Source organism: Dermacentor albipictus, chromosome 3, assembly GCF_038994185.2.
Source record: "Dermacentor albipictus isolate Rhodes 1998 colony chromosome 3, USDA_Dalb.pri_finalv2, whole genome shotgun sequence".
Classification (NCBI taxonomy): domain Eukaryota; kingdom Metazoa; phylum Arthropoda; class Arachnida; order Ixodida; family Ixodidae; genus Dermacentor; species Dermacentor albipictus.
Genome location: NC_091823.1, coordinates 35,787,156 through 35,814,353, shown reverse-complemented (window position 1 = coordinate 35,814,353; position 27,198 = coordinate 35,787,156). Strand labels below are relative to the sequence as shown.

The window sequence follows — 27,198 nt, the reverse complement described above, 5'->3', positions numbered from 1 at the left end:
CGGTGATAATAACGACCCTGTCTCGCTTGGGAGCGCGTCTGCATGCCCTTCCTGCAGGCTAGAACTCTGACACTCTAGTGCTACGCTCTCATTGAGCTGGTCAACTGGCAGGCTCTCCTCAACTGTTCTTTTGTCCGTCGGGCCTAGCTCGGATTCGGGTATTGAAGCTATCCCCTTTTCTGCTTCAGCTGGAGGAGCTTGAGCATTTTCAGCCGAAAGCGCCGCGATCTTACGAGCTTGGCCTCTGGTCAATGCCTGTACTATGCCCTCTCCCAGTTTGAGCCCTCTGTCACGCAGTAACTGATTCGAACGATTCGAAAAGATGTAGGGATACTGCAGTGACAAAAATTTGGAAACTGCAGCCTCAGTCTCTAGCTCCCCGAATGGTCCACTGATTTTGACTTTGGCCATGGGCAGACACACGCTGTGTTCTTCTACAACCTGTTTTATCCATGCTACTTCTCCGGTGAAGTCCTCTACCATCACGTAAGACGGATGGACAATGTCCAGCGTGGCGGCACTGTCTCTTAGCACTCGGCATGGTTTTCCATTAACTTGCAGGTTGTGGAGATACGGACTTAAAAGTTCCATATTCTCATCTTTTTCCTCCACGTAGGAAAAAACTACGCTAGGCTTCTCGCAGTTTACAGCTATATGTCCCAGTTTGTGGCATTTGTAACAGCGAATTGGTCTGACAGATTCGAATTTTCTTTTCTGTTCTTTTTGTGCGGTTTCTCCGTTAACTTTCTCCTCGCTCTTTTCTGCGGGCTTTTCCGCCATGTCTACAGGCTCGGATCGTCTAGCTTGCGCACCCTTTTTGAACGGAAATGGCTTCCGCGGTCCATTTCGACCGTCCCAGTTTCCCTCCTCGGCGTTCAACTTTCTACGGGTTGCGTACTCTTCGGCTAATTCAGCCGCCCTTTCCACAGTGTTTACATTACCTCTATCTTGCACCCACAGTTTCACAGCTTGGGGAATGGTTTTGTAAAACTGCTCTAGACACATGCATTCAATGATCATGTCTCTGCTGTCGTACGCTTCCGCGCTTTTAAGCCACTCGACTAGGTTGGCCTTTAAGCTATATGCAAACTCCGGATAGCCCTCGCTATCTTTCTTGCCTGTGCTCCTAAACCTTTGCCGAAAAGCTTCGGCTGAAAGGCGGTATTTCTTCAGGAGACTAGCCTTAACTTTCGCATAATCATATGCATCCTGCACACTCAATCTGGCGATTACTTCCGCCGCCTCACACGGCAACATAGACAGCAACCGCTGTGGCCATGTACTCGGACCGAAGTTCATCTTTTCGCAAGTCCTTTCAAAATTGCTTAGGAACAAGCCTATGTCGGTCCCGACCTCATATGGCTTTAATAGCCTGTCCATGCGGTACGATTCTGCCTCACTTGATCGACCCAGAGCTCCTTCACTTCCTTGAGACAACTCCAAACGTCTGTTTTCAAGTTCAAGTTGCATTTTTGTTATCTCGCGATCTTTATCGCGTTCCTCTCTCTCTCTATCCCGTTCCTCTCTCTCTCGTTTTTCTCTGTCCCGTTCTTCTCTTTCTTTTTCCCGTTTCTCTCTCTTTTTGAGAAGTTCCAATCCCATTTCAATATCTTGCTCACTGGCCTGATTGGAAATTAGCTCCAATAATTCCGATTTGAGCATTTCCTTGCGTACATTTAGGCCCAGTTCCTCACCAACAATCAACAACTCGTCTCTCAGCAATGTCCTTAACTCCATGACTGCTGCTTTACTGCCTTGATTCTGCTCTCTAAATCTAGCTAGGAAAACACAACCTAGCTAACACACAACAATCTAGCTTCCCTACTGTTCTAAACAGAACAACCACAAAATGAAGCCTAGAGAGTCAAAGCAAAAACCAAGCACTCACCGCAGATACAGCACCATGTCGCAAAGTCCATCTCACCGCTGTCAGCCAGTTGTCAGGATTGGGGGCTCAATCCTTTCGTCCGTGGTCCTTTGCCAAGATTGGAGTACGGCATGAATTCGAAGGTAGCTGGCCCATGCCGTCGTCCAACTTATTTACGCTGAGATCGTTGATGAAGTGAAGAACTGCTTCTCATCGAGAACGAGGAAAAAGGGGTTTATTTACAGAAAATTAACTCAGTCTAACATGACTGTTTGAGAAAAATAGTATTAGTCCAACAGGACTGCATGAGAGAAGTGAACCAGTCTAACATGACTGCTCAAGAGAAGTGCGTCCAACAATCGCACAACCACAGTTTTTATACACTCGATCCGCCCGTCCACGACGCGGCGGCTGTTCGTTTACACATCACCAACTCGCAGCTGCTCTGAAGACCAGTTTACAGACACAAAGGCACACACATTCCGAAGCCCAAGCGACGGTGTTGAAGGTGGTGCCGTTCCGGAAAATCGACGTTGTCGATCGCGCGTCGCTCATTGTTCCGAGCCACTCCAAACCTTGAGAAGCACAAAAATAAGTCTTCCCGCGGTAGCTTCTCCAGGCGTGTCAAATCAGCCCCGCGTTGAGGAACTCTGGAATCATTGTCCACACACCGAATTCGTCCCGTCACCATGTCGAAGCGGGCTGGAGGAAGGCGGCGGATTCCAGTGCAGAGGCCGCTTCTTTGTTCGCCTTGCAGCTGCAGCGGCGGGGAGCGGGAGGTGCGCGTCTTGCACCCCTTGTCGTAATCGGGTGGCAAGGTGACAATCTTGTCGTGCAACCCGCCGTTCTTTACAGTATGTGCCACTGGCAAAATCAACTATTAAAAATGAAAACACAACTCGTCTTACCACGTCCAGATGTGCAGACGGACACGCACTCGTCAACCCTTGCGCAGGGGACGGATTCTCGAACGGTCGCATTCGGCGACATCAGTTTCAGTGCGCGCGTACTGGCTATACATAGTATGCACGTACACCATTCAAGGATACTTCGCGACTTCCGGTTTACCGCGGCGCCATGTTGGGGAACCTATAGGCCTATGCGTGCGCCTGTTGATAAGGTTCCCTAATATGGCGGAAGGTAACGGAAGGAGACGAAAGCAGCGGATGTGACGTCACGTGCATATCATGTATAGTTTAGCAAAACCGGATGTGCTGATTGGCTGGTTGAGCACTACGTCACGTGGAAGCAATGGTATCGCCGAAAGTGATCGTCCGAGAATACGTCCCCAGATGACCAGGCGTGCACAACTCGACTGCCCGTACAGAGATGAGCTGACTTCACCCGAACACAAGCGCGAAACGTCGCCGTCTGTCGCTCACAAAACGAGCTCGCGGAGCAGACGACGGCGGCTGGCCCGTTCGGCGCCAGGGCATACGCGACGCGCTATAATGGACCATCAAGGCGCCGCACGGCCATTGATTAACGATTACAGAGTCTCGCCTCCCGACCTCCGATGAGCACGCGCCCATTAACGGCAGGGTCGGTCATTCACGACTCGCGCTCCGAACGGTGCCGCCGAATCGCCTCGACGGCGCGTGGATCGAGGTGTTACAACCCGACAGCGATATGCTAGCTCGTTATCGCCTCGCTCTATGGAAAGATTTAACACCTCGGAGTCTTCGCGAAAATGAAGGGGCAATGTACGTGAAGAAACACTTCTCTATTACTTCTTTTTTATCAAACAGTGAGTGAAATGCTGTCAGCAGAGGGCTATACCATTTGCTGCATGCTGGTCTGAAAAATAAACAAAGAGAAAAAAAATATTGAGAAAAACGAACTGCTCACGGACGAGACAACAGGCGATCGATAAAATATCCATATACGCCCCAAGGTGTTTCGCCGGATCTTCCCCTTTGGTTAACCTCCCTGCCTTTCCCCTTTCCTCTATCTCTATCTCGTCGCCAAAGGCATATATGAATGCGCGACATGAAATAGGCGAGAAGTGAACTCGCTGCCACGGCAGGAATATAGAAAGCAAATGGCAAATTCATTGAGAGCTCACAGCAGGATTCGTTGAAACATGGAAATCTAAGGTTAGCCATGCACGTCAGAGACGACCACCTAATACGCTCGTTTCTAGGGCAAACCTACCCTTCAAAACTATCATGGAAAGGTAAACCTGTTACGTAAACACGCCCGGCAGCCGTCAGGTGTAAAATTATTCGGAGCCGTCCGAATTCTCGCCCTCTGCTGTAAATGAGCGCTACTCGACCCCACCTGGTTCTTGTAACGGCTGCACGCGGGCAGTCAACCTCGAAGGGCAACTGCTCTGACATGCGAGATCGTGTAACGCACGCGTGCCAACCTTATTAGCATTTCTCCCTGAGAAGTGAAACGAGATGGAATAAGGCTCTTCGAAAAGCAAACCGCACCAAACGCTCGCAGCTCGTGTAAATGTTACAAGGCATGACAGAGCGTACGGACTATATACGAACAGAAATTGAAGCAGTATGGCGAACACATCCTGTGAGCCACCCTGATCGTTTGTGCCGTCCGTGTTCATGTCCATTCTAACAGCGCGAAGTTTAATCAAAGCAACACTGTACCGATATACACTCCGGAAAAAAAAGAAAAAGGACTCCGAAACGCACCTGGGGAGATATGCTTTAAGTGCCCATCTATAGTGGACATGGTCATTTCATTCGCTGTTGAAGTTGTGATTGGCTGGGCTGGAATGTGCGTCATCAGGATCCAGGCATCCCTAGCCAATCAGCACTTCAGAAGCAGAAGAAGTGCACACTTGCAGAATAGCCCCCCTCGCCTCCTTTCCTTTTCTGATGAGTTAAAATTAGTAACTGACACGTAAGTAGCGAGGTTTATAGTAACTAACTTTCTTCTCGGCACTAAGTGATTTTCTAAGATTGTACGCGCTGTCAAGAATGACGAGCTGCGAAACAAGATTGCCACACAGTTACGACAGGGCGACACGACGCGCACCTCTCCCTCTCCGTCGCTGCAGCTGGGAGGCGTTCAAAGAAGCGGCCTTTGTGCTGGAATCCGCCGCCTTCCACCCGCCCCATCCACATTGTGGCGGAACGAGTTCGGTGTTTGAACAATGTTTCCGGAGTTCCCCAACGCGGAGCTGATTTGACACGCATGGACAAGCTGCCGCGGGAACGACGTATTTTTGTGCTTCTCACGCTTCGGAGTGGCGCAGAACAACGAGCGACCCTCGAGCGGCACCAATAGTTCCCGGAACGGCACCCCGCCAACGCCGTCGTCGGGCATCAGAGCGCGGTTGCCTTTGTGTACGTAAACTGATCTTCAGAGCAGCTGCGAGTTGGTGATGAATAAACGAACAGTCGCCGCGTCGTAGGACCGGCGGATCGAGTGTATAAAAACTGTGGTTGTGCGAATGCTGAGGACACTTCTCTTGAGCAGTCATGTTAGACTGAGACACTTCTCTTGAGCAGTCATGTTAGACTGAGACGCTTCTCTTGAGCAGTGATGTTAGACTGAGACACTTCTCTTGAGCAGTCATGTTAGACTGGGTCACTTCTCTCATGCAGTCATGTTGGACTGTTACTCATTTTCTCAAGCAGTCATGTTAGACTGATTTAATTTCTGTAAATAAACCCTTTTCCTCGTTCTCGATGAGAAGCAGTTCTTCACTTCATCAACGATCTCAGCGTAAATAAGTTGGACGACGGCATGGGCCAGCTACCTTCGAATTCATGCCGTACTCCAATCTTGGCAAAGGACCACGGACGATGGGATTGAGCCCCCAATCCTGACAACTGGCTGACAGCGGTGAGATGGACTTTGCGACATGGTGCTGTATCTGCGGTGAGTGCTTGGTTTTTGCTTTGACTCTCTAGGCTTCATTTTGTGGTTGTTCTGTTTAGAACAGTAGGGAAGCTAGATTGTTGTGTGTTAGCTAGGTTGTGTTTACCTAGCTTGATATAGAGAGCAGAATCAAGGCAGTAAAACAGCAGTCATGGAGTTAAGGACACTGCTGAGAGACGAGTTGTTGATTGCTGGTGAGGAACTGGGCCTAGATGTACGCAAGGAAATGCTCAAATCGGAATTATTGGAGCTAATTTCCAATCAGGCCAGTGAGGAAGATATTGAAATGGGAATGGAACTTCTCAAAAAGAGAGATAAACGGGAAAGAGAAAGAGAAGAACGGGACCGAGAAAGAGAAGAAAGGGACAGAGAAAAGCAAGAGAGAGAGGAACGCGATAAAGATCGCGAGTTTCAATTAAGGAAAATGCAACTTGAACTTGAAAGCAAACGTTTGGAGTTGTCTCAAGGAAGTGAAGGCGCTCTGGGACGATCAAGTGAGGCAGAATCGTACCGCATGGACAGGCTATTGAAGCCATTTGAGGTCGGGACCGACATAGGCTTGTTCCTAAGCAATTTTGAAAGGACTTGCGAGAAGATGAACTTCGGCCCGAGTACATGGTCACAGCGGTTGCTGTCTATGTTGCCGTGTGAGGCGGCGGAAGTAATCGCCAGATTGAGTGCGCAGGATGCATATGATTATGCAAAAGTTAAGGCTAGTCTCCTGAAGAAATACCGCCTTTCAGCCGAAGCTTTTCGGCAAAGGTTTAGGAGCACAGGCAAGAAAGATAGCGAGGGCTATCCGGAGTTTGCATATAGCTTAAAGGCCAACCTAGTCGAGTGGCTTAAAAGCGCGGAAGCGTACGACAGCAGAGACATGATCATTGAATGCATCTGTTTAGAGCAGTTTTACAAAACCATCCCCCAAGCTGTGAAACTGTGGGTGCAAGACAGAGGTAATGTAAACACTGTGGAAAGGGCGGCTGAATTAGCCGAAGAGTACGCAACCCGCAGAAAGTTGAACGCCGAGGAGGGAAACTGGGACGGTCGAAATGGACCGCGGAAACCATTTCCGTTCAAAAAGGGTGCGCAAACTAGACGATCAGAGCCTGTAGACATGGCGGAAAAGCCCGCAGAAAAGAGCGAGGAGAAACTTAACGGAGAAACCACACAAAAAGAACAGAAAAGAAAATTCGAATCTGTTAGACCAATTCGCTGTTACAAATGCCACAAACTGGGACATATAGCTGTAAACTGCGAGAAGTCTAGCGTAGTTTTTTCCTACGTGGAGGAAAAAGATGAGAATATGGAACTTTTAAGTCCATATCTCCACGACCTGCAAGTTAATGGAAAACCATGCCGAGTGCTAAGAGACAGTGCCGCCACGCTGGACATTGTCCATCCGTCTTACGTGATGGTAGATGACTTCACCGGAGAAGTAGCATGGATAAAACAGGTTGTAGAAGAACACAGCGTATGTCTGCCCATGGCCAAAGTCAAAATCAGTGGACCATTCGGGGAGCTAGAGACTGAGGCTGCAGTTTCCAAATTTTTGTCACTGCAGTATCCCTACATCTTTTCGAATCGTTCGAATCAGTTACTGCGTGACAGAGGGCTCAAACTGGGAGAGGGCATAGTACAGGCATTGACCCGAGGCCAAGCTCGTAAGATCGCGGCGCTTTCGGCTGAAAATGCTCAAGCTCCTCCAGCTGAAGCAGAAAAGGGGATAGCTTCAATACCCGAATCCGAGCTAGGCCCGAGGGACAAAAGAACAGTTGAGGAGAGCCTGCCAGCTGACCAGCTCAATGAGAGCGTAGCACTAGAGTGTCAGAGTTCTAGCCTGCAGGAAGAGCAAGCAGACGCGCTCCCAAGCGAGACAGGGTCGTTATTATCACCGGCCTCAAAGAACTTTGATCAACTCTTACGCGTGGATAGAGAGTCACTGGCAGCTGAGCAAAAGAATGATGAGAGCTTAGCTAAATTACGTGACACAGCTAAAGAAGGCATTGCTAGGCGCAACGTAACGATACATGAGAGAGGAGGATTGTTGTATCGGCATTACAGAGATCGAAAGGGTAGGATTTTAGATCAGTTAGTCATACCTACTAAGTATAGGGAGGACTTTTTGAGTCTTTGTCATGGAAATGGGTGGTCCGGCCACCTAGGCATAAACAAATCAAAGGAAAGATTGCTTATGGAATACTACTGGCCTGGCTGTTTCAAAGATGTAGAAAACTTTGTAAGATCATGCGACGCCTGCCAGCGTTCTGGTAAACCAGGAGAGACTTGGAAAGCTCCACTGAAGGTAGTGCCCTTAATAACAGAGCCTTTCAGACGACTTGTAATAGACACGGTGGGGCCTCTTCCAAAAACAAAATCAGGCTACAGGTACTTGTTTACCATGCTGTGTCCGGCTACCAAGTTTCCAGAAGCAATCCCTTTGAAAGAGCTCAGCTCCACCGAAGTAGTAGACGCGCTTTTGACAGTGTTTGCACGAGTTGGGTTTCCAGCCGAAATTCAGGCAGATCAAGGGTCAGTATTCACGAGCGCACTGACTTGCACATTCTTGCAAAAGTGCGGGGTAAAGTTAATACACAGTTCTGTCTATCACCCTCAGTCAAACAGTGTAGAGAGGTGGCATTCGGTGCTTAAGCGAGTTTTGCGTGCGCTCTGTTACGAGCACAAGGAGGACTGGGAGAACTGTCTGCCGGCAACTTTGTTTGCTTTGCGAACGGTTCCACTTGAGGCGACAGGGTTCTCACCAGCAGAACTAGTGTATGGGAGGACACTCCGGTCTCCACTGAGAATGTTAAGAGAGATGTGGGAGGAAAGAGGGGAGAGTCCAACCGTGGTTGAATACGTGCTAAATTTACTGGAACGGCTTAGCGCAAACCAAGAACTAGTCGGAAAGAACATGGCAATAGCTCAAATGAACGCCAAAGTCTATTACGACAAGAATGCGAGCCTTCGTACGTTTAAAGTTGACTTAACGATGAAAGCGGAAAAGTGTAGGTTTGGTTGTTCGCAGGTTACTTATCTGGGCCATGTTGTCGGTCAAGGCATGAGACAGCCGGCTGAGCTGAAAATAGCTACGATTGGAGAATTTTCTCAGCCGCGCACGAAAACGGACCTTCGTTCATTTTTGGGACTTGTGGGGTACTATCAACGGTACATTCCGAATTACTCGCAATTGGCAAGTCCATTAACAGACGCCCTCCGAAAGGGAGCACCGAGTAACGTACACTGGGATAAGGACAAAGAGAACGCTTTCCAAAGTTTGAAAACGCTATTGGTTTCTCGCCCTGTGCTTCGCGCGCCAGACTACACAAAGGAATTCATAGTTCAATGCGACGCAAGCGACAGAGGTATGGGCGTGGTACTTAGTCAGGTCGGCGACGATAACGAGGAGCATCCTATCCTCTACGCCAGCCGTAAACTAAATGTAAGAGAGGAAGCCTACAGCGCTTCAGAGAAGGAATGCGCTTGTTTGGTTTGGGCCGCCCAGAAGTTGTCGTGTTACTTGTACGGAGCGAAGTTCATCTTCGAGACCGACCACTGTCCTCTGACGTGGCTCAATCAAATGTCACACAAAAACGGCCGCTTGCTCCGATGGAGCCTCACTCTCCAAGAGTACAACTTCTCCGTTAGATATAAGAAGGGAAAGTTGCATAGCAATGCGGATGGTTTGAGCAGGCTAATGTGAATTCTGCGTTTGAGGGTCCCGAATAAATTTTAGGGTTACTAGTGTTAGCTTTTCTTTAGGCGAAGAAAATCCCCTCTCATTCAGCAGAATTCCCTCCATTAATTGCTGAATTTGTCAGCAGGAATTTGCTTCAGAAATTGGCATAGTGAAATGTAGCATTTTTTTTGTTTCTGCACTTATGTTGTTGTTTTTTTGAAGCCTAGCGAGTCTAAAGTGAGAGCCAATGCACGTCATCTCGGCGCAGAGCCGTGTTGTGGGGTTCATTTTGCAGTTGCCTGTCCTTGTTGGATGTTTTGGGGCGGTGACATCAATGCACAAGTGGTCGCTGCGAGCCAAGACATCAATCCCCCCCTGACCAGCAGCCGTTCTCTTCCTGCCTAGCGGTTGTCAGCGCTAGACAGTCGAGACTTTCCGGGCCATGGAGGCGCTGTCAAGAATGGCGAGCTGCGAAACAAGATTGCCACACAGTTACGACAGGGCGACACGACGCGCACCTCTCCCTCTCCGTCGCTGCAGCTGGGAGGCGTTCAAAGAAGCGGCCTTTGTGCTGGAATCCGCCGCCTTCCACCCGCCCCATCGACATTGTGGCGGAACGAGTTCGGTGTTTGAACAATGTTTCCGGAGTTCCCCAACGCGGAGCTGATTTGACACGCATGGACAAGCTGCAGCGGGAACGACGTATTTTTGTGCTTCTCATGCTTCGGAGTGGCGCAGAACAACGAGCGACCCTCGAGCGGCACCAATAGTTCCCGGAACGGCACCCCGCCAACGCCGTCGTCGGGCATCAGAGCGCGGTTGCCTTTGTGTACGTAAACTGATCTTCAGAGCAGCTGCGAGTTGGTGATGAGTAAACGAACAGTCGCCGCGTCGTAGGACCGGCGGATCGAGTGTATAAAAACTGTGGTTGTGCGAATGCTGAGGACACTTCTCTTGAGCAGTCATGTTAGACTGAGACACTTCTCTTGAGCAGTCATGTTAGACTGAGACGCTTCTCTTGAGCAGTGATGTTAGACTGAGACACTTCTCTTGAGCAGTCATGTTAGACTGAGTCACTTCTCTCATGCAGTCATGTTGGACTGTTACTCATTTTCTCAAGCAGTCATGTTAGACTGATTTAATTTCTGTAAATAAACCCTTTTCCTCGTTCTCGATGAGAAGCAGTTCTTCACTTCATCAACGATCTCAGCGTAAATAAGTTGGACGACGGCATGGGCCAGCTACCTTCGAATTCATGCCGTACTCCAATCTTGGCAAAGGACCACGGACGATGGGATTGAGCCCCCAATCCTGACAGCGCAACACCTTTCTCTTAATGAGCCCAAAACACCAAGCCATACAGCATGTAGATACGTGAAGCTCCTGCCGATCCGACATTACGGCCAACAGCAACGTCACCCGCACACTGCCCCTATTTCCTACATACTTCGTCGGCTACTGTCCTTTCCTTGGCCTTCTTCCAAGGCCCCTCTGACCTGGCGTCCATTCTAACCTGTTAGCCGTATCTTACACAATAGCGATATACTACACGTCAAGACTACAGCTCGGAGAAAGAAAGAAAGAAAGAAAGAAAGAAAGAAAGAAAGAAAGAAAGAAAGAAAGAAAAAGACGAACAAGAAAGACGCGACGCCACCGTACAGCTGTTTTTTCTACGTCGAGCGAGAGTCAACTAGGAGAAACGCCATCCACACTCTCCCCATATTTTCATCTGCGTCGTCTCGTGCTCTGCGCCTCCCGGCCTTCCTTTTGGGAGGCTGTCTGCGCTCACGCCGACTTGAACAGACATTACCACTGGGCCAGCCCAGTGAACTGCGCTGCGCTACAAAATTATCGGAGCAAAAAAAAAGTAATAATAACAACAGAAGACGAAGAAAGGACGAAGAAGAACCGACAGTAAAACAAGAAACGATTTTTTTCCCCTTCCTTTTATCTATATGTCAAATACTGCTAGCAACGCAACCCTGCACACGCCCACACGATCTACACTTCTGCTCCAGCTAGCGCCGTCCCGGGGCTGACGCATCTCTCGGAGAAGGCAAAAGCGTATAGAAGTGATAGGGGTGTGGGGTGGCGGGGGGAAGGGGGGGGGGAGTCGACATCGAGCGAAGCAGGAAAGGGGCGGGAACGACCGGCGGCGGCCGCTGGGAACGACAGCGAAGAGGATGCGCCCATTCATCAGCTGCTCGCGCACGGGAACCGGCGCTAGGCAGTGGAAAAAAAAAAAAAAACACACAGCAAGACGCTCGCTCACAGGCGCGCGCGCGCCAGCTTCGTGGCCGCGCCGTCACAACACAACACTCTGCGGCACGCGAGCTCCGATCGAGAACCCCCGAAAATCGCTCCGCCGTGTGACATCCCCGACCTCGATCCATGAAGCTCGGGGTTCGGCACATCTCAGGGTTTGGGCTCAAGGTTTGGCACGGTACCGCGGGAAAGCCAGCGGTCGCTACCATCGATGATAGCGGGCTGCGGCGAACAACAGCGTTCCGATTGTTTGCGGCTCGCGCGCTTATCCGTACTGCACGCGGTATGTGCGCAGAAGGGCACGTATACCCCGGTCGGAGATGGTGGATGCTTAGAGCCGTTTTCCAACCTCTTTCCCCGCTCGTGTTGAGGCCGCCGCTCTCCGCGACTGAAGAACTTGGCGGCTGTCCCGCCATGCGCGTGTGGCTAACAAGGAAGCAAAGGCGCCGGTCGCAAGACGGTATAGCAAGAGGCGACCGCGAAATATTAAGTATGAGGGGTTCGATTCCTACTCTTAGAAAAAGCCGAAAGAGACTGAAGTTTTAATAAGAGAGATCCATTGTCGAAGGCTTTACCAATGCACCACTCGCGATATTTAGGTGGAATGACTAGCAAAATACAAAAGCTTTCGGGTCAATTAAATGCCTTAAAGCACGTGTACAACGAAGACTTCTTTGTCCAAGAATCTGGTATATTTACATATATATTGGCTCTACGGTAGCGCCGGCGCTTTGTGACATAGTCATTTCCCAAGTGGACAGAGAGATAGAAAGCAGCCTATCAGAGACGAACGTCATGAAGGTGTATAGATATGTGGATAATTATTTGCTACTTTTAAAACACTCTGGTAATCCCGTTCCCGTGTTTTGACGGGGCTGTAGAACAAGTGCTTCAAATTTTGAAAGAAAAAGGCCTTCAGTTTACCAGCTGCATGGACGCCACACAGGGAATAAAATGCAATTTTTAAATCACGAGCTTGTTTTTAACAATGACCACATCTGCTGGATGTATATAATCTTAGGTCAAAGAAAAGCCTTGATTTTACCGTTTGACAGCACACATTCCAAACTTATGAAGCGACGCATGATTTCTAACACACTGTGTGTTCTTCTCTAACAGAATCGCGAAGCCACTGCATTCCGGAACGCTTTTGCAGCCAAGTAAAAGAAACCGTTTGAAATCGGCGAAGTACCCCCCCCCCCCCCCCCCATGACTACAGGACCAAAACAACAATCGCCGCTGATCATTCTAGAGCCAGTAAGCGTTTCCTTTCAGCATTCCAACACGACAGCTTTTTCTCCAGCGTTTGAGTCGCAACAACGGCGCGCCAGTCTCCCGCAAACCCCGCTTCCGGCACCGCCTGCACCCTCGGGCGCGTGCGGATGGCGCCGACGTACAAAGCGTCGAGTTCGGAGAGAGAGAGAGAGAGAGAGAGAGAGAGAGAGAGAGAGTCGAACGCCTGATCGTGACGCGTGCCTTGAGCGTGGTTCACCCGACACGCTTCTTTCTGCAGCAATGTGCAGCAGCTCCCGCGGGGCCGCCAATGAACGTCCCGTGCAGCCGCGGGAGGCCCGCGGTTCACAAAGCGGCGCGCGCAGATTGCCAGAGGAAAGACGTATACGCCCAATCAGAGGCACGAACTTATTCTGCGCGCTGGTGTTTGAGAGATGCGATTGCGACCTCGTCGTGCAGTGCGGGCTCTCGTCGAAGCGTTAGTCGTTAGTTAGCAAGTAGCACGCTAGCAACGTGTGCAATGCATGCAGAAAAGCTTTTTTGGCGCTCGGAAGCTGGTGAAAGTTTTGTACATCTTGGGCGACCGCGCCACACTTGGCCAACACCAGAATTGGTATGAAAGGTGGGGTGGTCGTGCGGGGGAGTACACGCTGCGCCTTTCGATTCAAGGACGGATGTACTGCCCCCAAGCGACGTTATTATCATTGTTTGTCCCTCTTATAGGCTTCTGTGCGCTGCAGGAAAGCCTTCGCGCGGTTGGGAATACGATCATCGTTACCTAAGCGAGGATAAGAGAGAGAGAGAGAGAGCCTGAAGTACCCGCACTGCGTACTCACAATATTCCTGCCCGCTGCAGGACAGTAATACTGGGTTACTCCTGCTTAGCGTAAGCTGACTCCATCTTATATGCCTGTAATTTCCTATAGTCCGCGACATGCTGCGTTCCGTCTCCTTTGGCCTCCGCCGTGTTTCTCCCGTATAAAGTACGGGTTATCTGGCTCGACGCACTACAAGACCTGCCCAAGTCCAAATTTTTTATTTTAATGAGTGAAATATCGGCTACACAACCATTCCCTCAATGTGCATACTTCCCATCTCCCACGTTATTCATATCGTTTCTCGTTCAATCGCCCGGTGCGCGCTCCTTGCCTATACTTATCAAGCTTCTTCGAAATCCTCGATCGAGCTCCACCTCGCCCGCATCTTATCTATAAAGCAAGATTATCATTACTCTCTACCGTGTACCACATTCTGCGGTCCACATGCTCCTACATCAGCACCCGAAGACGATCCGTTTCATGTCGCCATCGAGCGTCGCAACGACAACACTGCATAGTACTAAGGTGCTGCTGGAAACGCACTATAGCGACACTTACGTTAGTTCGCACACGGCACGAAAAGTGCTTACATTTTACGCGTGTCGCGCTACGGTACGTAAAAAAAAGAAGAAGAAAAAAAAACGAAAACCGCTTCCATTTTACCCAGTGAAAGTGGATGTACAACGAAGTTGTTGCCGAGGTTACGTAAGCACCACAACCACAAGTGACGCAGGTGTGCGAAAGTGCACCACGCATCTTCCAGGCCCTCCGCCAGGCGTAACTGCATTACTAAACTAAATAAATGTTTAAAGGTAAATTCCGGCAGAAAAAGAAATTAGTAAAGTATACGAATTTACACACAAGCTGCAGACACCACAGCTTCGGAGTGTTATTCGAATATTCGAGAAAACGTAAATCTGTTACGCGGCAACCGCAAGACAAAGCCCCCCCCCCCTTCTTTTTTTTTTTGGGGGGGGGGCTGCCGTTTAAGCTGTCGTCTCGGGTCGGCTTTTGTGGCCGCGACCGCTAGGCGGCGGTAGCGTTAGCGCAGCATACATTCTGATTCTTGTAGGCCCTCCGCCTAAGCGCAAGTGCGACGTTGAGCTAAACGAATTTCCCAAGATAAAATGCCTAAGAAAAAAAATCGTGAAGTATACCGGAAAATATAATTCTGCCACATGTGAAATCAACGCTTCCAGCTGCCGTTTGTTTTTGTGTGAGCACCGCGCCCGCGGGCACGAAACATCCCAACCAACTAGAGAGAGAGAAGGAGATTCTTGTTGATGGGAAGGAAAAGTTGGGGTAAAGCGCAGCGCAGTAATTGTCTCTCAGCAGAGGACACCTCAACCGCGCTGCAGTTGAGGTGTCCTCTGCTGAGAGACAGTTACTGCGCTGCACTTTACCCCAAGTTCAGAGCGTCGCTGTAGAACACGCACGGTGAGGGGGGAGGGCGGAACGTCGACGCAAACTGGGCGTGTCGCTCTGCAAGTCGACTTCTGCCTCCGCTGCGCTGGGCGCGTCGCGCCGCGTTTCCTTTTCTGCTTTTCTTTTTTCTTGTGCCTTCGCTAATATTTTTTTGTTGTTGTTAAGAAGGGACAACGGTAATTAGGCGCGGCATGCCACTGAAGTGTCCTTCGAGAGTTTTGTCAGAAGGAAAGAAATCTCCAGCCTCAGGAGAAGCAGCAGCATGCCCTCATCAAACGCCAGAGAAGCACGGAACGCCACCAGTTTCGTCGACGTACTGCGCATTCTCTAGAGTTGAGATTCAAGCAGCCAATTTGCAAACGAAAATAAACAAAAAGATGCGTACCGTGGCACTCGCGCAAGCAGTTGAAGGAAGAGAGAGAGAGAGGGAGACAGCAAAATAAATGGCGCCATTCTCTTTCTCGCAGCCCCCCCTGTATGAACGGCGCGGCGAGTTATTGGCGCGCTACACGATGCAATGCGGAGCGGAGAATTAGAAGGCCGGGAGATAGCGTACAGCAACAAGTATTACAACGCGAAATGAGCAAGCACAAGACAACGAGGGACAATGAGGGCCAGTGAGGAAAAACCGAGCGCCCTCTGCCACCTTCCCCCCAAAATACCGGCGGAGGCAACTAATTAATGCTCCAGAAAAGCGTCGATTAAGTTGCAAGCTGCCACTGCGGCCCTGCCGTCTGTCGGTGCCCGCGTATTCAGCGGCGCTCCCGTAATGGCGTGACCATCGACCACAGCCACTAACCGAATCCCTTCGCCCCCTCCCCCTTCGTGCTTTACTTTCCCCCTCTCCCTCTCACTAACTCCTCTCCAGCATTTACCGCCTGAACAAAGCAAGCTGCAAGATACTGGCTAGCGGCGAAAAAAACAAAGACAGAAGAAATGTAACAAGAAATCAGAGAAAATTTTATTCAGGGGGAAACAATGCAAAAGTACGGAGTTCCAAAGCTCCCAGAGCTCTGATTGATTTGGAATTCCGAGGCATGTTGTACGCGTTGCTGACGAACTTGCGCGACCAGCGCAAGGATTTTGTTGTATTGCTTAGTTCCTCCTCCATGTTTTTTTTTTTTTTTTAAGCCCGCGATCGTGCGCGCATTTGGTTCCTTCCGACATTCCGAAAGCGCTCTGGTGCTTTAAGTTAGGGAAAGAAACGAGAACGGAAAATAAAAACAGGGGGAAGGGGAGGAATAGGGAATGTCGGCTTTTCGCACGCAGTGGCACCTCACGTGTCCCGCTCGACAGAAGCGACGCCATCGGAAATTAAAACACTCCCGAAACGAAAACAGTAAGAAGAAGGAACAGGGACGGCTGAGGAAACGAAAGCTGCCGGCCAAGCGTTGCTGAAAAAAAAAAAATATTATTTCGTTTTCTTCCCTTATTGTTTTTCAAGCTCCAGCGCCCCTCGAGGAAATATTGCGCTGGCCACTTTACTATAATGTTTTGCTCGGCGCTTCGAAACTTTCTTGCCGTCTCTGTCTGCCTCTCTCTCTCTCTCTAACGCCCAAACCAGAGCAAATTTAAAGCCGCCACTCGGAGTAATTGAACTTGCAACATTAATGGGCCGACGTGGCTCAAGGAGAGTGGCTCGACGTCGAAACATGGCGCAGATCCTTCTCTCCGAAGAAAATGGTCTATGTGCACCCTCTACATCATTCAGAAGCCACGCGTGCGGGAGCTGAGTCAGTTTTTTCGTACAGAGGCCCCAGCGACGCACTGCTTCCACTGTACGCAAATTACGAGAGAGGGTCTAGCGTTTCTGGCAAGCATTGGAAGGAGAGAGAGAGAAAGAAACAGAGACAGATATGTAAGAGAAAAATAGGCGCGCTCCCAACTTACTTGGCGAAATTGTGTTCCTTCCTATGAAATAGTATAGTATTTGAGGGCAGCTTGGAACGCCACGCACCAGGAAAAAGAATATCGAAGCATAAAGTCAGTCACCACAGAAATCATGGAAATTAGACGTTTTATAGCGCTTAAGCGCCGAAGACTTGGCGCAGGCTTGATGGTAATCGTTAATGACTAAAGAATGGAAACAACACTCGCGATGGTTTTTCTCAGAATAACATTTCCGGTGAGCGCGAAAATTAAAAGAAAGTAATTTACTTTCCTCTCGAAAAACCTGCCGGTCGCACCTGTAGCACTCGTGCTCAAATGTTTTCACGCGTCTACTAAAAGCACCGAGCTACCTTTTTTTTTAGCATCTGCTTAAACCCTCGCCAGACCTATCGCAAGTCACTATATATAAGCCACATGAACACGGTTTTGTAAGCGGCAGGTGCTGTGGAACATATAAATCATGATGACGGTGCATCCTTCAAGACGATGTCTTGTGTGCACTTTTATGAGCACAGCGAGAATTGACTGCCGACTCAGTTGTCACATAACGCTGTGTTTAGTATATAATAACGGTAACTATAGGCCAATGAGCTACGCAAGTATTCAATGCGGAACGAGGGTAATCTCTCGTGCAAATAGAGTAGCGACACCAGAAAACAACAGCAATAAAACCAGGGGGGGGGGGGAGGCAAGGCCAATTAGGCTTTCTCATAAGAACACGTGGAACACGTGCACAGAAAGAACTATAGAGGGAGCACTGGCGCAACACGATTGAGGCCAGACGAATCGGACCAACACACGATCGTCACGTCAGAGCGCGCGGTAGGTTTTAGTGCTCCCTCTCGGCAGGCAGATCTACGACAGAGCACCGAGTTCCACGCCATTACGAGAGGGAACTGTGGCGCTACAGAAATTACGAGAGCTGCAAGCAGGGCGATTCCGACATCATGCGTGGTCCGGGAATGATGGCTAGTATACGGATTTGGCTAAAATTCGTCCTTCTGGCTTTGAACGGCTTCGTGATCTTGCCAGCTGATCATTCTTAACAAGGTATACCGCGCTATCAAAAATTAGGTATTACTACTGTTCCCCGATGAAAGGGTTAGAACGCAGGACCTCTAGCACAGAATACCGATATTGAAACCATTACGCACGGACAAGCGGAGCCACTGCAAACTACAGCGCTTATGCGTGTTCGCAGAGTCTTATTGCTTTCTGCATCTTAAAGAAAGTGTAGACGGTTTTATCGGCGATGAGGAACGTAGCCTCGAACCAGCACGCCGCGCCGATCTGCTCTTTGCGCTGGTATGTGCAGATTCCGTTTTCTCCCAGCGGCAGCTTGGAAAGGTAGCAGCTTAATTGCCAATTAATGCCATTCTAACGTGTTCTGTCTGGGATTTCTGCGATGTCAGATGACTCAAGGTCGACGAGCTACCAGGGCTGCTGCATTCGGCTGCAAAAGTTACTTTGGGAAGCAAGCGTAAAGCGCATCTTCAGCCGCGGCGAGTTCGTGGACACCGCCATGGCAGAGAAGCGTCCGCTTTGTATTGTCAGCACCCCGCCGTGGTTGCTCAGTGGCTATGGTGTTGGGCTGCTGAGCACGAGGTCGCGGGATCGAATCCCGGCCACGGCGGCCGCATTTCGATGGGGGCGAAATGCGAAAACACCCGTGTGCTTAGATTTAGGTGCACGTTAAAGAACCCCAGGTGGTCAAAATTTCCGGAGTCCTCCACTACGGCGTGCCTCATAATCAGAAAGTGGTTTTGGCACGTAAAACCCCAAATATTATTATTGTATTGTCAGCATAGGCAGAAAGGACTTGATGCCATCGCGTGTACGTTCGGAGTTTTGTTCCCAGTGAGCGCTCGGCGAATAACCCGGAACTCGGCACCCATGATCAAACTGCGATATGAAAGAAAGGTGCGTATTCGAGTCGGTCAGCTATTGCGAGTGGATGAAGGTAAGGATTTCTTCGCGCACGCACATTAAACTTATTCTGTTCAGACGTGTGCTATAAGATTATCGTGCTTGGCAACCACGGTTCTGGCGGAAATTGACCGAGGACGTATTATGAAAACAGTACGTGGGGACTAAAAGAAATGAAGTTTTTTTTTCTCCCACTCATTCTGTAACCAAATGCATGCATACCGTGTGATGGCCGGCCATATAGTTCACATGTCCTCTCCCGTGCTTCCGCATCTCGTCGGCACGCTGCCCACGCCGCTCATCGCGTGCTGTATTAACGCAGAAAGTAAAGTTGCTGTTGCAATGAGTAGATGGTCATCTTTCGGCTTTCTCGAGTAGGCGAGGTGCGCTTTGCACGCACAGGCACCATTCGACACTTAAGGATGCGCATAATATTTCAACGCGTCGCGTGCGTCTGGTTGATCGTGGCATATTCGCGGTCATTATCATCAGCTCATTCTACTCACGTCAACAGCCCTTTCGATCGAGTTATTTCACAGTTCCTTATTTTCTAAAGCTTGATTCCCGGGTGCCAGCTGAACAATGTTTAGAAAATCGTACCCCGAAAATTTTAGGAGCACGAAAGATAGCAAAACGTGTTTCCTCCGAGTTGTGCAGTTACCTGGATTGGGATGTACGCTGGTGCGGCACACCGCATGACACATGGAGACGCTTCTGACTGTGTCACTTGAGGGATACCTTAACAGAGTTGAAGGCTAGACATACAATAATAATACGTTACGTGTATACGTTACGTATCGACAATGTTCAAACTTGGCCATCCTCCTACTTCGATCGTGGGAAGAACTGCGGGAGTGCCTCTATGCCTGTCGCCGTTTGATACTGCGGCTATATCGAAGCTAAAAGCTTAGTGACGACACGCTATGAAGTTTCTCAATCCAAACAACTTGTTGACACCTCTCAGGAAAGCACGAAAACTTGCCCCTCGTCGTCAACAGCCCGTGCGCCGTGAACTCTAAAGCGCGATCCCACCTACCACCAGCATTACGCCGGACGATAGACGGCGCTGTTATCTCAAAATGGCGCCGCCCTTAATAAAAACGGTCAATGCATTACTTTGAAATTTAAGCCAATGAAGGCACATAACGCGTGACAAACGAAGACTGCACGTTAAAGAACCCCAGGTGGTCGAAATTTCCGGAGTCCTCCATTACGGCGTGCCTCATAATCAGAAAGTGGTTTTGGCACGTTAAACCCCATAATTTATTTTTAAACGAAGCCATAAGGGCGTCTGAATCCACAAGCACGAAGATAAATCCATGTACTAACCATCATTCCCATGGTGGCTTACCGATCGCAGCACCAGACTTCGCTCTGGTAATTACTGTGTAGGAAACTGTATGCGAGAGGGCGGCCGAACAAGTACCAAATATTTCGGCCAACACGCCGAGTCTCCGAGGTCACATGTTGGGCCGATGCTGCGAGGGGAAAAAAAATAGTATTCAAAAGATCCCTGACTGCTTGTCACGCTTCCCGGCAGCTGGAGCGTATGCAGCAGCGAAACGCTGGCCGCGAAGGCGGGCTTTGTGGTAGAAACGCGGCCTCTTGCGTGGGCCGCGAATGGATGGATGGATGGATGATTGTGGCTCAACCCTTTGAATCGGGCGGCGGCGGGCGCGCCACCTAGCCTTTAATGGTTCTATATGCATGCATACCTATGTATTTACTCCTTTACTTTTGCGTTGATATTGTCCACCAATCAGATAGCCTCCGTTAAGTTATTTCTACCTGTTCAAAGTCTATTCTACTTTCACTGTCTTTAAAACCCAAGGCTTTGAATATTTCCCCGTTAGATTCAACTGCAGGGTGAAGTTGTTTACAAGCAAGTATCAGGTGTTCCGCCATTTCCTCCTCCTCTCTACACGCCTCGCACACCAAATCTATCTCCTGGTATCTGGCTCAGTACGTTTTAGTCCTCAGTACATGCGACGGAGGCGAGCGCCAGCTGGAGGCATTACAAGGAACCGGCGGCGCCGCTCCGTGCGCAGTTTCCCCGCGACGTAGCACACATCGACGGGGAATGCGCGCAGTGCAGAGAAGCCAGCTTCTCTTAGTAACTGAGCAGCGTGCACAGTGCCATAGACGATAGACAGGCCGGCTTGCCGGCGCTAGCTCGGCCGCCTCGGCGGCCGCCCGCCGCACTGCAACCGCACGCGCGCGCGCGCCTGGCTTTCGCAACGAGCGCGAAGCCGGCGGAGACCCTGCAGCCGACGCTGGCTGTAATGCAGGAAACGTGTCGCGCGTGTCTATACGTGTACGACGCGCCGACCGCTCGCTTCCTGAGTGTGCGTGCAACAGAGCGACGGCACGGAAAGCCACCGCCGTCTGCGCGCCGGCAACTCTGTACGCACAAGCGGCGCTCAGAACGCGAGCAAGAGGAGGAAACGTTGCTACATGTAACAGCGTTATGTATGCACATACAACACAGGCCCGCTGGGACGGGAGGTAATATTTACTATGTTTAATTTGTTTTTATTTTACTTTTACGTAATGCAGTAGAGCCGGGGCTATCGCGAGAGTGGGAGTGGTGATAAACGAAGGGCAAAAGTGAAAAGAGCGATACAAGCGCAAACGAATCAAGCAAGGTTGAAGCAATACATATTTTCTAAAAAGCGGTTACATCTCACTATGTGTGAACGCAAACTTATCTTGCGGCAGACAATTGTTCATGGGAAGGAGCTGAATTGGAAGATGTTAGTTGGTGCTGTTAAGAATGGCGAGCCGCTAAGCAAGATTGCCACCTTGCCACCCGATTACGACAAGGGGTGCAAGACGCGCATCCCGCACCCTCTCCGTCGCTGCAGCTGGGAGGCGTTCAAAGAAGCGGCCTTTGCGCTGGAATCCGCCGCCTTCCTCCAGCCCCTTCGACATTGTGACGGAACTAGTTCGGTGCGTGAACAATGATTCCGGAGTTCCCCAACGCGGAGCTGATTTCACACGCATGGACAAGCTGCCGCGGGAACGACGTATTTTTGTGCTTCTCACGGTTCGGAGTGGCACGGAACAACGAGCGACCCTCGATCGGCAACGATAGTTCCCGGAACGGCACCCGCCAACGCCGTCGTCGGGCATCAGAGCGCGGTTGCCTTTGTGTACGTAAACTGTTCTGCAGAGCAGCGGCGCGTTGGTGATGAGTAAACGAACAGTCGCCGCGTCGTAGGACCGGCGGATCGAGTGTATAAAAACTGTGGTTGTGCGCATGCTGGAGACACTTCTCTTGAGCAGTCATGTTAGACTGAGTCACTTCTCTCATACAGTCATGTTGGACTGTTACTCTTTTTCTCAAGCAGTCATGTTAGACTGATTTAATTTCTGTAAACAAACCCCTTTTCCTCGTTCTCGATGAGAAGCAGTTCTTCACTTCATCAACGATCTCAGCGTAAATAAGTTGGACGACGGCATGGGCCAGCTACCTTCGAATTCATGCCGTACTCCAATCTTGGCAAAGGACCACGGACGATGGGATTGAGCCCCCAATCCTGACAGTGCAAATGCTATGAAGGTGTAATGTTTAGTTCATGGCCACTAATAGTTGACGATTCCTTGAAGAACGTCGAAAAGATGTTTGACAGTCTGCAGGAAGACTTGACGACGCAGTATAATGTTTCTTTAAGGTCTCGTTATTTCGACGCTGGGAGAAAGGGGTTAGATTCAGAGACACTGTGGAAGGAGAAATGTCGCCGTCGGTGTGGTGAAAGATAAAACGCGTTGCCTTCATTTGAACTGGTCAGAAAAGATTAATTTTGTGATGCTTGCGAGGACACCAAACAACAAAAGCATACTCCGACACTGGCTGTATCAGGGACTTAAATAATAACAGCGTTATGTGACTGGGTGTTCCCTTAAATGTTCGCTGTAAGTAACCGAGCTCCCTGAGTGCTTTATTGCAGATTGAATCAATGTGCTTTGGCCATTATTGGCGACAGTAACACCCACGAACTTGCATTTAACCGGTGTTACTGCTATATACTTTGCTAGAAGAGTAAATAAACATGGAAGGTGAAGCGCGATTGGAACACGTCATGAAAACGGTTTAGCTAAAGTTAATCTTCGTCTGCATGAATCGCACCACGCGCAGAACTGCGTAACTGAATCATTAAGGCGGTCACGATCAACGGGGGACTTGGTGGTGTCCCAGCCGTGGGCGTACTCCGTGCCCGGGCCAGAACGAGTATGCCGTTTCCTGTAAATAAGTTTGCCCTTCCCCCTCTCCCCCTCATGTGAACAAACCCCCTGTTGCAATCCTTCAGCTTGCCGACCTCGAGCACTTCACCAAGTTGGCAACTCTCGTCGTGAAAGTTCGGAGGACGGCGTGGGCAATCTTTCTTTTGGCTCTTGATCCGACCAGTATAAACACTTCTCAGCCCTTATCGGTCGTTAACAACCTAATACGAACCACTCTGACCTTTATCAACCGTATCAGACATGACCAGACCCTTATAAACCGTTATCGGACTCGATCCGACCGTTATCAACCCTTATCTATTCTTATCGACCTCACTGGACATGATTCGACCCTTATCAGTCTTTATCAACCTTATTAGAGTTGTTCCGAACATTGTAAGCCGTTATCGCTCTTTAGCATCTTATCCATCCGCGTCGAACCATTATCAACCGCGATCAGACCCATATAACTCCTTATCAAATTATTGACTGCTTATCTGTCTGTGTTGCGTGACAACACAGACAACGAGGTACAACACATTCATATCGTTCAGATAGATTCCCCTTTCGCAAGCGTGGGTGTTCAGCCCCGTGGGCAAGACGCTCGGTTTCTGAACGTCACGCGTCGGTTTTCTTCACTGAGTCGACATACAGATGCGCGCTCGCACGCACGCACACAGACACTAGTGCGCGCCTTTTCTTGCTGCAGTAAACTACGCGCTGCTCTCCGAGCTACATTGGAGCGCCAGCAAAACGAAATCGGCGCGGGCGCTCATGTGCCTGGGGCTCCCACGCACCGGCCGCATCGGCGTTCGCATCGTCTGCAGGCGCCGAGGACTGTAAACAAAATACGCTCCCATGTCCGCCACAAGAGCTGGCATAGACCCCAACAGTAAAAAATAAGTACATAAATAAATGCTACGCTATGAGCGCACGTACATTCACTGAATTAATCATCGAGTAAAAGTGCCCTTAGTTCTTCGCTTTAGAGGTGATCGATTGAACTAGGTGTCTCATCACATTTTCTTTACTGCGGCATAAATAGGACCTATCGCCTCTCTCTATCTCCAAGTTTAGCATTCATCGCCTCTGCGCCGATGTATAATCGTTCCTGTCTCTTATCGTTCCGTCACCGATCGGCTGCGACGTGGGCCACCGCAGCCGTCCCTGAAATGGGGTCGAGACAACGTCTCTTTGCTCGCAAGTTTCCGCAAGGCAAGCATGTATAGAAAACACACACACACACACACACACACACACACACACACACACACACACACACACACACACATATATATATATATATATATATATATATATATATATATATATATATATATATATATCCGATCATCGCTACAGACAAATGTAGTCTTCTATGATGATGATTGCTGATTGCTTCATATTATGGCTCATACCCACACTTGCGGATTGGCCAACAATTCTGTGCTGAATTTCTTCCTAGAAAGCAAAACGAAGAGGCTGGGCGAGTAAGTGCCGGGTCATTTTGTCGATGCATGTCGTGTGTCATCTCTGCGCAGAAACTTATACCGCAGGAATAGTTTCGACAAGCGCTACGTCGTCCAGTTCGGACACCTATATAGCAAGAATAAGTGGCGATAGTTCATAGCACAGCACGCTGGTTTCGGCAAGAGCACGCACTGAGAGGATTACACGACAACCGCGCACATGGGAGATCGAGCAGTTGGACGGACAAAGCTGTAATGTGTTCACTGTTACGGCGTAAATGAAATGAATCGTAGAACGTGATAAGTTCTTAAAGCACTTCACGCAGGTATAGGGCGTGGAACGCAATCGCGCATAGACTTAGCATGTGCATAAGTGAGATGCGAGGACGTATTCTATTCGTTTAGAGCAAGAGCATCTATATCACGCAAGACCTTTACGTATACGCGCAAGCCTCCTCCGCACGCGAAGCTAATATTTACCCTGCGTTCCTTACGTCCGCCGTGTTACATATATGCCGGCGTCCATCAGTGCCACTGGCAGCGCGCTCTGCCGCGCGAAGCACCGTTCGAGCCCGCTCGAGCGCGGCTCGGCCAAGTTGCGGAGGCGCTGCACGCAATTACAAGCGGCGGAACCCGGCCGCTGCCCACGCGCCCGACTCCGTGAGCGAACCCGCGCGCGGTCAGGTTCGGCTCGCGCGCCGGGATGGCTCGGGCCTTCCGAAAGGCAGGATCGATACACGTAGCGGCCGCGGCGTACAACAGCGCGAGCGAGTTGCTCGTCGTCGTCCTGCACTGCGTCAAAGGGGCCGCCGGCTGCGCAGAGGCACCTCAGGGGGCGCGCGCCTGGAGCGGGCGTCCGTAGACGTCCCTCCTCCCGCGGCACGCGCCCCGACTCACAGGTTGGCCGCACACACACACACACACACACGGGGAGGGGGGAGGGGGGCTCCGGCGGCGATGAATGGCGCTATCTTGACCTCGCCACCACTTATCGTATGCACGCACCCGGGGCTTTCACCGAGGCGAGTTTCCCTGCGTTTAGCGCGGCGGTTGGCAGCTTGAATGGCGGGTCACTGGACTACCGGAATAGTTGCAAACAGTGTAAAGCTCCCAACGTAGAGTGGAGAGATGCTGTTGAAAAGCCTTACTGGGTCAGCACATCGGGGCATCGTGAGCCGAGGACACAGCGCGAGCAACGTGCTTCCGGGAATGACGGTTTTTGTTTCTCAGCGCAAACAAGAGCAAGACAGAAGGAACCACACATAAAAACGGGACCAGCGCTGTGCGTGAGCTTCTGTCCTCGCTGTTGCTTCGGTTCATTATGAACACACTATAGCATATTCCAAAATTTTTCGGCCTCCTAGCGATGGAATAATGTACGTCAGTACCAAGTGACAGCCGGTAGGCCTGTAATGCGGTAGCTGCGGCTTGAACAACGTCGCGAACACTGATCCTCCTCCGAACAAAGCTCTTCATGAGAAACGCCGGAACGAGGAAACCAGCAGCATTGCTGCTCGTCCATAGCGTAAAACATGTGGACGCAGTTCGGCGAATGGTAGCTAGTGACAGCTACAGCATTGCTGCAACTATATTGTTGTAGTAAACGAGAAAAAGCACGCCCGCTCCCCAACCACCCTTCATATGCAGAAAAAAGATCGACACAACCCATCTCACGATGACTGTCGACGGTGAAGCGTTTAGCATTGGATATATTTAACGACGCGACCTATTGCCAACTTCGAAACAACTAATCTATCAGGCGTGTGCTGAAGTGGGACCTTCCTTGTGCGCTTCCTTAAGAACACTCGGCGCCATCTAGCGGGGCCGCCACAAAGCCTGCGTTTGGCCTCCAAAATGCATGGCGCGTCGGTGCGTGCGAACGCTGACGAACGCGTAAAGGCTGTTTCACATGGCGCAGCTTTCATCCAACGACACCGGGATTTCCGTCGCACCGCGACTGCCGCGATAGTCTCACGCCCTCTGCGCCTGGGTTCGGCCAAATTGGTTGTGCCCTCGCGGAGTCACACCGATCGGCGCAATTTTGGGTGGGCCGACGGCAAGCGCCGCCCAAATTGGGCTTTTTTGCTCAGCTGACGTTTACGTCACGACGCGTAGTGCTGGCGTATCCGCAGGTGAGCACAAAGCAATCGTAATTGTGCAACTATGAACGACCACAATCACACGCCGGAGACCCTGGTTCGATTCCCACCCATCCCATGTTGCAAGTTGTTTTTTATTCATGATGTGCCTGCCAGGATTTATCGCTCACGGCCAACGCCGACGACACCGACGCCGACGACACCGCCTTTTCTGCGACACGAGCTCCTTAACGCTCTCGCGTTAAAACATACTACTTCTCCTATTTTTAAGTGAGAAACAACATTCAAACGTATTACCGGTTTCTGCGTTGTTTCATTGTAAAAATAGTTGCGCGAACACATTGAGAGCAGGGTTCAATCTTAAGCGTCGCTCTAATGGAAATCGCGCCGTCGCCGACGCGTGTGAAAGCTGGCAGCGAAAATCGTTCAGCCACGTCAGCGGCAGCAACGATTTTTT

The 27,198-nt window shown here is 50.2% G+C and overlaps 1 protein-coding gene across 2 annotated transcripts in view; it reads right to left on the bottom strand.

Moving 5' to 3' along the window:
- Positions 1 to 27,198, bottom strand: part of LOC135902581 (uncharacterized) — a 593,127-nt gene that overhangs the window by 253,649 nt on the left and 312,280 nt on the right. The gene's annotated exons all lie outside the window — the stretch shown is intronic.